The sequence below is a fragment of the Loxodonta africana genome, chromosome 6 (genome assembly GCF_030014295.1).
Source record: "Loxodonta africana isolate mLoxAfr1 chromosome 6, mLoxAfr1.hap2, whole genome shotgun sequence".
Taxonomy (NCBI): Eukaryota; Metazoa; Chordata; class Mammalia; order Proboscidea; family Elephantidae; genus Loxodonta; species Loxodonta africana.
This window is the reverse complement of record NC_087347.1, coordinates 103,739,152-103,751,552: the sequence shown is the minus strand read 5'-3', so window position 1 is coordinate 103,751,552 and position 12,401 is coordinate 103,739,152. Positions and strand designations below refer to the sequence as shown.

Genomic DNA, 12,401 nt, shown 5'->3' with positions numbered 1-12,401 from the left:
TGTCTTTTGAGGCATCCGCAACCCCAAACCTATTTGTGTTTTGACTTCTTTTTCCTGACATGGATGCGCAATGGATGTACACCTTTCAACACACTTTCAAAGGGGAAAACCACTGTCTGGTTCTTTGGATGTGGCCACTCAGTTACTGAGAAGTGACTGTGTAGCTGCCACAGGGACACAGAATGTTGGAACGAAAGAGACGGTGCTCCTTGGAGTCTTAAGATGCTCTCTGAGGATCTTCAGAACTCCAGACCTCCCAATCAGCAGCTCAGCTTTAATAGGTTTTACGTATTGGCCTTCCAATTTAGATGATATCTGAAGACTGCAATTATCCAAATACAACTTGTCATTTTAAAGTTGAACTTGTGCCTAAAAGTTTAAGTGACCTAACGAAGGGCACCAAAATGCTAAAGGGCCTCGTATTTTTTCAAGGTACGAGTGAGAAGGGGCACTGGCAAACTCTTCAGGAGGAATAATACCCCATACTTTTACTATAGTTATATGCTACATCCCATTCTCCTTTTGGAATTTCTGAACTCTATCATAACCTTATGGGACCATATATGCAGTCGGACAGTGTCTGACTGCATATATGGTCCCATAAGGTTATGATAGAGTTCAGAAATTCCAATAGGAGAATGGGACATAGTGGACTTAACCAGGCATAGGCAATTCAACACATGTATCTCACATCTCTTGTTGAAGCCAGTGTTGGGGATGCCATTTCTCCCACAGCCACATGCCATGCTGCCCTGACCTGAGTGGAGCTTTCCTGCGGTCCTGAGGGGTGAGGAACGGGCTCCACTGACGTCATCAGGTATATGGGAGGGCATGCAGGATGTTGGGGCACTGGCCAGTGGAATTCTCCCAGCACCAGGCCAGGGTTGGAGGTTGGAGCTAGAATCAGGTTCTAGGTGAGCAGGCAGGGACCCAAGTGTCTGGATGCTGAGAGCTATCAGTTGGGGGACCTGGTGGCAGGGCATGTGCATGTGTGTCTGTGTCTGTGTGTGTGTGCATGCACACGTGCACATGTGTGAGCATTCTCACAGGGATCTGAAGGCTTGGAAGGTTGGATAGTCATCTGAGGTTGGACGGGCAGGAGGTGCCTGGAGCAGGGACCCAGGGGTCCCAGCTGGAGGTGGTGTCTCGAGCTGCCACGTGTATAACTGTACAGTACGTACCCAGTGAAACCCAGTGCCGTCAAGTCGATTCTGACTCTTAGCAACCCTACAGGACACAGTAGAACTGCCCCACAGAGTTTCCAATGAGAACCTGGCAGATTCAAACGGCCAACCCTTTGGTTAGCAGCCATAGCACTTAACCACTATGCAACCAGGGTTTTCGTACAGTACATATATAACCTATATTATGTTATCAGATGTATTAGCTGAAATATATTACTGGGTGTGTACAGCATCTTGGCTATTGAGTCAGTACAAGTATACTACAGTGTCCCAGATAGCTTTGCTATGTATATAATATGGTGTTCCTACAACTCCAAATCAGATAATGTCTTATTTCACAGAATGTATTGTGGACATTAAGCAACCTATGACTGTATTTCCAAAGCATGTCTTTTCTTTATCATGTTTGATCCCTAGCAGGGATTAAGTTATTCCCAAAAACACACAACTCATGAGCTATGAGACCAAAATGACAATGGTAGTCATTTTGAATCTTAGTTCTTCTTCAGCTCTGTTCTTAGTAAACTGGAATATGGTTACTCATAACTCCCCAGGGAGCAGGAGCAGGTTACTTTATTTGAAAATGACAAAGGATTGGCCTCCATTGGTATATATTTCCAAATTGAATGGAGCAAAATTAAAAGATAATAAGTGTTGAGGATTCTCTTCCTCTTCTTCTATACCTTGGGCTAGTGCAAAGCCACGTCCACGGTAGGCTTGTTTGCTTTTAAAACCTATAGGTTCCCTCGGGTGGGCTTTCCTAAGGCTACACTAGGGGATGGGAACTGTGTGTCGGGGGAGGGGGTGTGGAGAGTGTGAGCAAGTATTTTGATCACATATATGAGGCCTAGTTCTCAAATCAGCTTTATTGATCTCTGTCTGTCTTCTTTTTCATTTAGTTCCAAATCTAGAAAGAAATAAAACAGTTATATATTTAACTCTTTTAAAATCCCAAGTTAATATTATTCAAATATGGCAAATAGCAGGGATGGGCAAGAGTCCTCAAAGAACTACACAATACCAATACTACCTCAGCCTGCTCTTGAAATTCATTACATTATTTCAAAGGGGCGGACCTTCATAGAAGAAGGCCCTATTTGAGATTCATTCTGAAAGTGATGCTTAATAACTGGTTTGCTTAATCTGAGTACCACTGTGTTGTAGCTATCTAATTGAAGATTTTTCTTAAATGATGTCCCTTCAACTACACTATGGTTCAAGTTCAATACCTGGGAGTCATTTTTACAGTTACTGAATAACCAACTCCCATATCAATTCTATCTTCAAAAGAGCTTTTGAACCCATACATATCTCTTCATCACCACTGCCATTACCCCATTCGAATCAATTATTATCTGTTTTCTTGGAATTTATCTCTACTTGATAAATACCTGACTAATCTTCCTGTTTGTTGTAAATCCATTCCCCACATAGCACCCAGATTGATTAAATCATGTCACTTACTTACTTAAATTTCTTCAGTGGTTTCCTATAACCCAGAGAATAAAATCCAAGCCCCTTCCTGTGATCTATAAGGTTGTTTATGGTCTGATGCCAGACAACATCTTCCAACTACATTTTGTACCACTCTCACCATCAGTAATTACACTTCAAACACTCTGGTTATCTTTGTAAATCCTCATGGCCTACACTCAGTTCCTTGACAGTGCTGAGTATTTACCTGCTTTAGGACCTTCTTACACTCCTCATGCCTACAAGTCTCTCTCTCTCTCTGTTTCTTTGAACTCTTACAAAGCTCAGCTTAATATCACTTCTAGGTCTTTCTTGAGGTACCTTGGTGATGCAAATGGTTTGCACTTGACTACTAACCTAAAGGTTGGCACCAAGGAAGAAAGGCCTGGTGATCTGCTTGCGTAAGATTACAACTAAGAAAACCTATACAGCAGTTCTATTCTGTAACACATGGGATCACCATGAGCCAGAATCTACTTGATGGCTATTGGTTTTTAGGTCTTTCTTGACCATTCAATCTTAAATAGGTTCCCCTTTTTCCTCTCTCATTCTCTTTTTGTCATATTCTATTCTTTTATCTCATAGCACTTATCAACATTTTACATTTATTTGTGTGTTGCTTGCTTTTACCTTGAAGACAACTCAATTCAAACCATAGATTAAATTATGTCTTATAAACTAGCAAATACTGAAACAAACAAACAAACCCGTTGCTATCAAGTTGATTATGACTCATAGAGACCTTATAGGACAGAGTAGAACTGCCCCATAGGGTTTCCAAGGAGAACCTGGTGGATTTGAGTTGCCGACCTTTTGGTTAACAGTCGTAGCTCTTAACCACTACACCACAAAGGTTTCCTACACATAGGAACATTTGTATACATATATGGTATATCTAAATAGGTCATGTACAGTGATTACCTTGTGATAAAAGCTAAATATTTCCTACGAGAGCATCTAATTTATTAATAGAAGTGTGCTTGCTGCGCCTACAAGAAGAAGAGGAAGCTTCAACAGCAGCAGCAGCAGCAGCATAACATGACTCAAATAGTAAATGGATTTAAGTTAATATATCTATCTCCACAATAGAAGCAGGATGTTCAATGTTTGTTGGCTAAGTATTTGCCTTTCATAGACGGAGCTGAATAAAAAACAAAAAACCAAACCCCTTGCTCTCAAGTTGATTTTGACTCATAGTGACGCCATTAGGCAGAATAGAACTGCCTCATAGGGTTTCCAAGGAGTGACTGATAGATTCAAACCACTGACCTTTTGGTTAGCAGCCTGAGCTCTTAACCACTGTGCAACAAGGCCCCCCAAGTTGAATAAGCACTGCCAATTAATGCCACCATGACTTTTTTTTTTATGCTTCAATGAGTAACCAAATCATTTTTGGGTGTGCATGTTTTTTTCTTTCTTTCTTTTTCTTTGTTGATACAGTTAATACAAATACAATAAAATCTTGCATAACAGGAGCAATTTTCTCTATAAGGTGACTATATATGTCTCTTCTGATGCATCATATTATGATAGTAAATGAAATTTCTCAAAGTTAAATCTGAATATCAAATACTAAAATAATGTTTAAGAATACTATGGGAACAAACATTAAATAATTGTTTATAGGCTAAAACCCCCACGTGTCTGTCAGTTTGTTGTACTGTGGGGGCTTGTGTGTTGCTGTGATGCTGGAAGCTATGCCACCGGTATTCAGATACCAGCAGGGTCACCCATGGAGGACAGATTGCAGCGAGCTTCCAGACTAAGAAAGACTAGGAAGAAGGACCTGGCAGTCTACTTCTGAAAAGCATTAGCCAGTGAAAACCTTATGAATAGCAGCAGAACATTGTCTGATATAGTGCTGGAAGATGAGCCCCCCAGGTTGGAAGGCACTCAAAAGATGACTGGGGAAGAGTTGCCTCCTCAAAGTACAGTCGACCTTAATGATGTGGATGGAGTAAAGCTTTCAGGACCTTCATCTGCTGATGTGGCATGACTCAAAATGAGAAGAAGAAGCTCCAAACATCCATTAATAATTGGAACCTGGAATGTACGAAGTATGAATCTAGGGAAATTGGAAATCATCAAAAATGAAATGGGACACATAAACATTGATATCTTAGGCATTGGTGACCTGAAATGGACTGGTATTGGCCATTTCGAATTGGACTATTATGCAGTCTCCTATGCTGGGAATGACAACTCGATGATGAATGGTGTTGCATTCATCATCAAAAAGAATGTTTCTAGATCTATCCTGAAGTACAACACTGTCAGTGATAGGATAATATCCATACACCTACAAGGAAGACCAGTTAATAAGACTACTATTCAAATTTATGCACCAACCACTAGGGCCAAAGATGAAGAAATAGAAGATTTTTATCAGCTGCTGCAGTCTGAAATTGATCGAACATGCAATCAAGATGCATTGATAATTACTGGTGATTGGAATGTGAAAGTTGGAAACAAAGAAGAAGGATCAGTAGTTGGAAAATATGGCCTTGGTGATAGAAACAATGCTGGAGATTCATAGATTTTTTCAAGACCAACGACTTCTTCATTGCAAATACCTTCTTTTACCAAGATAAATGGCAACTATATACATGGACCTCGCCAGATGGAACACACAGAAATCAAATTGACTACCTCTGTGGAAAGAGACAGGGGAAAAGCTCAATATCATCAGTCAGAGCAAGGCCAGGGCCGACTGTGGAACAGACCATCAATTGTTCATATGTAAGTTCAAGTTTAAACTGAAGAAAATCAGAGCAAGCCCATGAGAACAAAAATATGACCTTGAGTATATCCCACCTGAATTTAGAGACCATCTCAAGAATAGATTTGACGCATTGAACACTAGTGACCGAAGATCAGGTGAGTTGTGGAATGACATCAAGGACATCATCCATGAAGAAAGCAAGAGGTCACTGAAAAGACAGGAAAGAAAAAAAAGACCAAGATGGATGTCAGAAGAGACTCTGCAACTTGCTCGCGAACGTCGAGCAGCTAAAGCGAAAGGAAGAATTGATGAAGTGAAAGAACTGAACAGAAGATTTCAAAGGGCCTCTCGAGAAGACAAAGTAAAGTATTATAATGACATGTGCAAAGGAGCTGGAGATGGAAAACCAAAAGGGAAGAACATGCTCAGTATTTCTCAAGCTGAAAGAACCGAAGAAAAAATTCAAGCCTTGAGTTGCCATAGTGAAAGATTCCATGTGGAAAATACTATATGATGCAGGAAGCATCAAAAGAAGATGGAAGGAATACACAGAGTCATTATACCAAAAAGAATTAGTCGATATTCAACCATTTCAAGAAGTGGCATATGATCAGGAACTGATGGTACTGAAGGAAGAAGTCCAAGCTGCTCTGAAGGCATTGGCGAAAAACAAGGCTCCAGGAATTGATGGAATATCAATTGAGATGTTTCAACAAACAGATGCAGGACTGGAGGTGCTCACTCGTCTATGCCAAGAAATATGGAAGACAGCTTCCTGGCCAACTGACTGGAAGAGATCCATATTTATGCCTATTCCCAAGAACGGTGATCCAACTGAATGAGGAAATTATAGAACAATATCATTAATATCACACGCAAGCAAAATTTTGCTGAAGATCATTCAGAAACGGCTGCAGCAATATATCGACAGGGAACTGCCAGAAATCCAGGCTGGTTTCAGGAGAGGACGTGGAACCAGGGATTTCATTGCTGATGTCAGATGGGTCCTGGCTGAAAGCAGAGAATACCAGAAGGACGTTTACCTGTGTTTTATTGACTTTGCAAAGGCATTCGACTGTGTGGACCATAACAAACTATGGATAACACTGCGAAGAATGGGAATGCCAGAACACTTAATTGTGCTCATGAGGAACCTTTACATAGATCAAGAGGCAGTTGTCTGGATAGAACAAGGGGATACTGATTGGTTTAAAGTCAGGAAAGGTGTGCGTCAGGGTTGTATTCTTTCACATACCTACTTAATCTGTATGTTGAAAAAATAATCTGAGAAGCTGGACTATATGAAGAAGAATAAGGCATCGGAATTGGAGGAAGACTCATTAACAACCTGCATTACGCAGATGACACAACCTTGCTTGCTGAAAGTGAGGAGGATTTGAAGCACTTAGTAATGAAGACCAAAGACCACAGCCTTCAGTATGGATTACACCTCAACATAAAGAAAACAAAAATCCTCACAACTGGACCAATGAGCAACATCATGATAAATGGAGAAAAGATTGAAGTTGTCAAGGATTTCATTTTACTTGGATCCACAATCAACAGCCATGGATGCAGCAGTCAAGAAATCAAAAGACGCATTGCATTGGGTAAATCTGCTGCAAAGGACCTCTTCAAAGTGTTGAAGAGCAAAGATGTCACCCTGAAGACTAAGGTGTACCTGACCCAAGCCATGGTATTTTCAATTACGTCATATGCATGTGAAAGCTGGACAATGAATAAGGAAGACTGAAGAAGAGTTGACACCTTTGACTTGTGGTGTTGGAGAAGAATATTGAATAAACCATGGACTGCCAAAAGAACGAACAAATTTATCTTGGAAGAAGTGCCACCAGTATGCTCCTTAGAGACAAAGATGGCGAGACTGCGTCTTACATACTTTGGACATGTTGTCAGGGGGGATCAGTCCCTGGAGAAAGACATCATGCATGGCAGAATACAGGGTCAGTGGAAAAGAGGGAGACCCTCAACGAGGTGGACTGACACAGTGGCTGCAACAATGAGTTCAAGCATAACAACGATTGTAAGGATGGCACAGGACCGGGCAGTGTTTCGTTCTATCGTGCATAGGGTCACTATGAGTCGGAACCGACCGACGGCACCTAGCAACAACACAACAACGACAGGCTAAAACTCATTGCTGTCAAGTTGATTCTGACTCATAGCAACTCTATAGGGCAGAGTAGAACTTCCTCATAGGGATTCCAAGAATGTAAATCATTACGAAAGCAGACTAACACATCTTTCTCCCACGATTCAGCTGGTAGGTTTGAACTGCCAGCCTTTCAGTTAGCAGCTGAGCACTCAACCAATGTGTCACCAGGGCTCCTGGTATTTGTAGGCTAGGGAAGTTAAAATTATATTTTGGCCAATCACAGAAGGAAGGAATGGATGGTGGGAGTAACAAGTGAGAAGAGAAAGGGAGTAGAGAGTGGAGTGGGCTAAAAAATATTGAAGTTAAAATTCCTCATAAGTTCTATTTGATCGGGGCACATTGATGGTGAGTAATTTGCTTTCTGCTTCGTCTGGATAGTAGACAGGGTCCTTGTGTACTGTATTTCGTGAAGTTAGACTACTCTTTTCTAGGTAAACTACATTTATAGTAAACATTCAAGTGGTTTGGTGTTCGGAAGAGAAATTAAAAAAAAAATTTAAATGGCCTGAGTTTAATTTTTATGCCTTTATTATTTTGGTGTTATTAGCTAGCGAAAAAGCAAAACAATATAAAAAACAAAGAAAGAACAAAACCAGTTGCCAGTTGCGATATTTTGAAAGCAGATTGCCAGGCCTTTCATACAAAGTACCCCTGGGTGGGTTTGAACTGCCAACTTTGCGATTGTGGTCAAGCACTTAACCATTTGTATGTACTACCCAGGGACTCCTACTAGATTCAAATGTCATTTAGCTGACACTCTTAGCTTGCATAGTTGTGCCTGTCACCTGTATGGAGTCCCTGTTCGAAATTTCTTTTTACGTACCTGTCTTCTTATCATTGTGAGTTGTGTCTTTAACATTGGAGGAAAGAAAAATAATCTGCCAGGTTTCCTTCCAGTCTGAACCATCTTCTATCCTTTGTAAATGAATTCAAAGAAGTAGAATTGGAAAGCTGGGGCAAATTCACGTGGGTGTTTGCACAATCATTCCTGAAATGCATCATTGAAAAGGAGCGAAATCAGAGCAATTAGGGAAGAGATATTTATTAGCAGAACCAATAAAGCTGTTTTTACTAGAGGGCAACGTACTGTAACAAAAGCAAGCAACAAACAAATAAAAAGCTAGAACATTCGCAATTAACTTAAACTCTATAGTTTAAACCTAGAGTTGCTCTTTTGCAGGACTTTTTCAGTGTTTTAAATTGAATCTGATGATTGTTTTTCCAACTTTTGAAAGGATTTGCCTTAGAAAAAACAATCTGCATGTCACTGGGAAGACAGAAAAGAAGATCATAAAGTAAGTCTACAGACACGCTGCCTAGTTTTGTTGTTGTTGTTAGCTAATTGACTCATGGTGACCCCCTGTGTTACAGAGTAGAAGTACTCCATAAAGTTTTCTTGGCTATAAGCTTTATGGAAACAGTTTGTCAGACCTTTCTTCCGCAGAGCTGCTGGGTGGGTTTGAACTGCTAAACTTTAGGTTAGCAGCTGGTTGCAAACTGCTTGCACCACGCATTTATCATGTAGTAGTAAGTTTTTTTTTTTTTTTTGGTAAGTTTATCTCAGGCAGGGCAGATAGAGGCTTACAATTGTATGGGTTGCAGAATATGAACAAGACAATTTTTTATTTCCATTCTCCTGAATATCATGTAATAAATAGTCTTATAAAATAAGGGAATCTTGCCATGCTTAGCTAAATTTATAAAATCAAAACATTGTGGAAAACTGTAAGCTTGCAAAACTTTTAAGCCCTGGATTCTTCTTCTGAATCACCGGGGTCAGCTGATAGATTTAAAGTTTCTGCCTGAAGTTTTATTGAAAACAAAATATAAAATTAAAAACAAAGAAGCAAAACTGGCATTATTATTGGTTATAATCTTTCAGTGCAACTGTAAGATTTTTGATAGAACCATGAGTTCTGAAAGGCTGGAAAAATACCCTTTTCAGATCTGTCATGAGTTTGCTAAAAAATAACCAGTTGCCAATGAGTAGATCAACTCACGGTGACACCAGGTATGTCAGAGCAGAACTGTGCTCCATAGGGTTTTCAACTGCTGATTTTTTGGAAGTAGATTGCTAGGTCTTTCTGGATGGAGTTGAACTTCCAATCTTTTGGTTAGTAGCCAAGTGTGTTAGCCCAGGTGAACACACTGTCGTTGTTTTTGGGTGCTGTCAAAAGTCCTATAGTGACCCCATATGACAGAGTTCAACAGCCCTATAGAGTTTTCTAAGCTGTAATCTTTATGGAAGCAGATCGCCAGGTCTTTCTCCCACGAAGCCACTGGGTGAGTTTGAACCACCAAACTTTTGGTTAGCAGCCAAGTGCTTAACTGTTGCACTACCAGGTTTCCTTGGTTAGGTCTCAAATAAGATTATTGAGTTTTCTTGGCAGCTTGGCAGGAGCCTAAATGAAGACTCTCAGAACAGGGGTCCGTGGACTCAGGACGGTCTGCGATGATTTCACCGAATTGCAGTAAATAAGATTAAGAAAAAAAATTATTTTTCATTAGGTGCATTCTTATAAAAAGAATTATCCCTTATTGAGAGGTTCTGCACTTCCTATTTTTTTGGTATTAAAATGTCCTTTCTTTTATGGTATAAAGATGATAGTGCATACAGTGTTATTTCTTACATTTAATGTCTTGGCAAAATTAAAAATTCAATGATGAGTGACAAAATTTCTAACATTTTGGGGAGATGCTTTACTGGTTTACAAAACGCCAAAGTCTAGGAAGTCCAGATTAAGAGAAGGGTAGCCTGATGTAAAAGAGGTCCTTCTTTATGCTTCTTCTTGATTAGATTTTACTGTGACATTATGATCACTAAAATTGGTAACCCTGGCCTGATTTTATGGGAGATTAGAAACCAGATTTAGGGGAAGTTTTAAAGTGATTAAACATTACCCGAAGCTTAAGAATTTTTTTTTTTTTTGTAAAATTTGGCCAATATAGTTATGGCCTAAATATTGTTAACAGAGGGCCACTGTCAGATTCTAGATGTGTCTCATAAACAAATACTACATTTTATACTGGCACAGTTTGTTTGTTTGTACATTATTTATGCTTAACTCTGACAAGTGATAGAAACAAAGTAGATTCTGCACCTTTAGAAAACATGTTGCCCAGTTAACAAGAATATTTTTGGTAGTTTATATGCCAGAGCTAATCTGGGTTTATATACCTTATAAGCATACTTCTAAAGACTAAGCCCCTCTTAATTTCAGAAGCTGTTGTACCCATAGCCCAACCCTTGCCTGGCCACTGATTTTTAAGTTGTAGGAAGGCACTTGAGAACTATGACCTCTATTACTGATTGAAATGACCTCCAAAAGAGATGTATTTATAAAATTATTAAATATTTAGAGGAAAAAGTCTTTACAGTTCCTCTAAGTCAGCATTACCCAAACTAAATTGTATTGCAATTTGCTAAGCTATCTAAATTCTGTGCAATAGACCCCAGATACAGGAGAGAGGAGGAAAAAAGGGGATGTGGGTGGGAGGGAAGACGCTTGAATAAATATTTTGCATTATTATTCTGGCACCAACTCCATCTGCTATGGTAATATCTGCTATGCAACATCTATGGTACCAAAACTTGGCTATTTTACTAGGAGGTTCATTTTATTATTAAGTGTTAAAAAATCTGTACTTTATTAAACAACAGGTGCTATTTAAAAATTAAATATCCACCTTTATTTTTAGAAGACTAGAAGTTATATAACATATTATTCTAATAAATTCTTGACAATGACTTTATCAAAAACAAAAATTATTTAGAATAGTTTTCTTTTTCCAAGAGATGATAGACAGGCAACTAAAAGTCATACGTCTAAATAGATATCTATTTCGTACAACTGTGACTGCACACTCGTATCAAATGGGAAGTTTTCAACCATGCAGATGTCTGGCTCAACTCCCCGGGAGATTTTAGTTTAATTTGTTTGGGTTGGGACCTGGACCTATGGATTTCAAATATTTTTTCAAAGCTCTCCAAGTGATTCTAAGAGCTCTAGAGGGATATATGTTCTATCCTAAGGCAGTTGGCTTTGTAGAATTCTACACAAAAAAGTTTTTTTTTTTTCCTTTACATATTATTTGTTCTTAGATGATTTTGTACCAAAGATTATATTTAGGGTGGGTTCTAAAGAAATAAGATATGAAAAAAATATTTTAGAAGTGAATTTTGGCACTTCCTTTCTTCCACGCCCTTACAACCTTCTCTCCATATATCATCCTTTTATATCCTTTGGTCTCTTCTGGAGCTGATTACCAACTCCTACCGCTGTGAACCCTCATCCAGGAAAACGCTGGTGCCTTTACTCTTCTGAGTGGGGTCTTTTGCATACTTACATATGTTCAATTTTTAAAAACCTATTGAAATTCAATACAAGATCAGGAGATATAGGAATGAATGCCAGAGGAGTGTGGGAAGTAGGGGAGGATCTTTTCTCAAGGAATTGGAGCTATTTCAGGATCAGACTATGTATGTAAGTAAATATATATATATATATATATATATATATATATTTACCGTGGAGTTGCCGTGGAGTTGATTCTGACTTATAGTGACCCCATGGACAGAGTAGAACTGCCCTACAAGGTTTCTAAGGACCGGTTAGTGGATTCAAACTGCTGACCTTTTGGTTAGCAGCCGAGCTCTTAACCACTGTGCCACCAGGGCTCCTATTTATACTTACGGTACATATATATATATATATATATATATATATATATACCATGTGTGCTACACCATGTTACAGGGTGCAGGAAAAGACAGTATGATAATGCATCTTTCTTTTTCACTATATGGTATGCTGCTCCCATGTGGATAGATGGGGTTCATTTGGAG

The 12,401-nt window shown here is 39.2% G+C and overlaps 1 long non-coding RNA gene across 1 annotated transcript in view; it reads left to right on the top strand.

Annotated features, from left to right (window-relative positions):
- The window catches only part of LOC111749453 (uncharacterized), a 267,250-nt gene that overhangs the window by 95,528 nt on the left and 159,321 nt on the right, over positions 1-12,401 (top strand). The window contains exon 5 of the long non-coding RNA XR_010322319.1: positions 8,791-8,850. This is a non-coding gene — a long non-coding RNA (uncharacterized LOC111749453). The remainder of the gene's footprint in view (positions 1-8,790; positions 8,851-12,401) is intronic.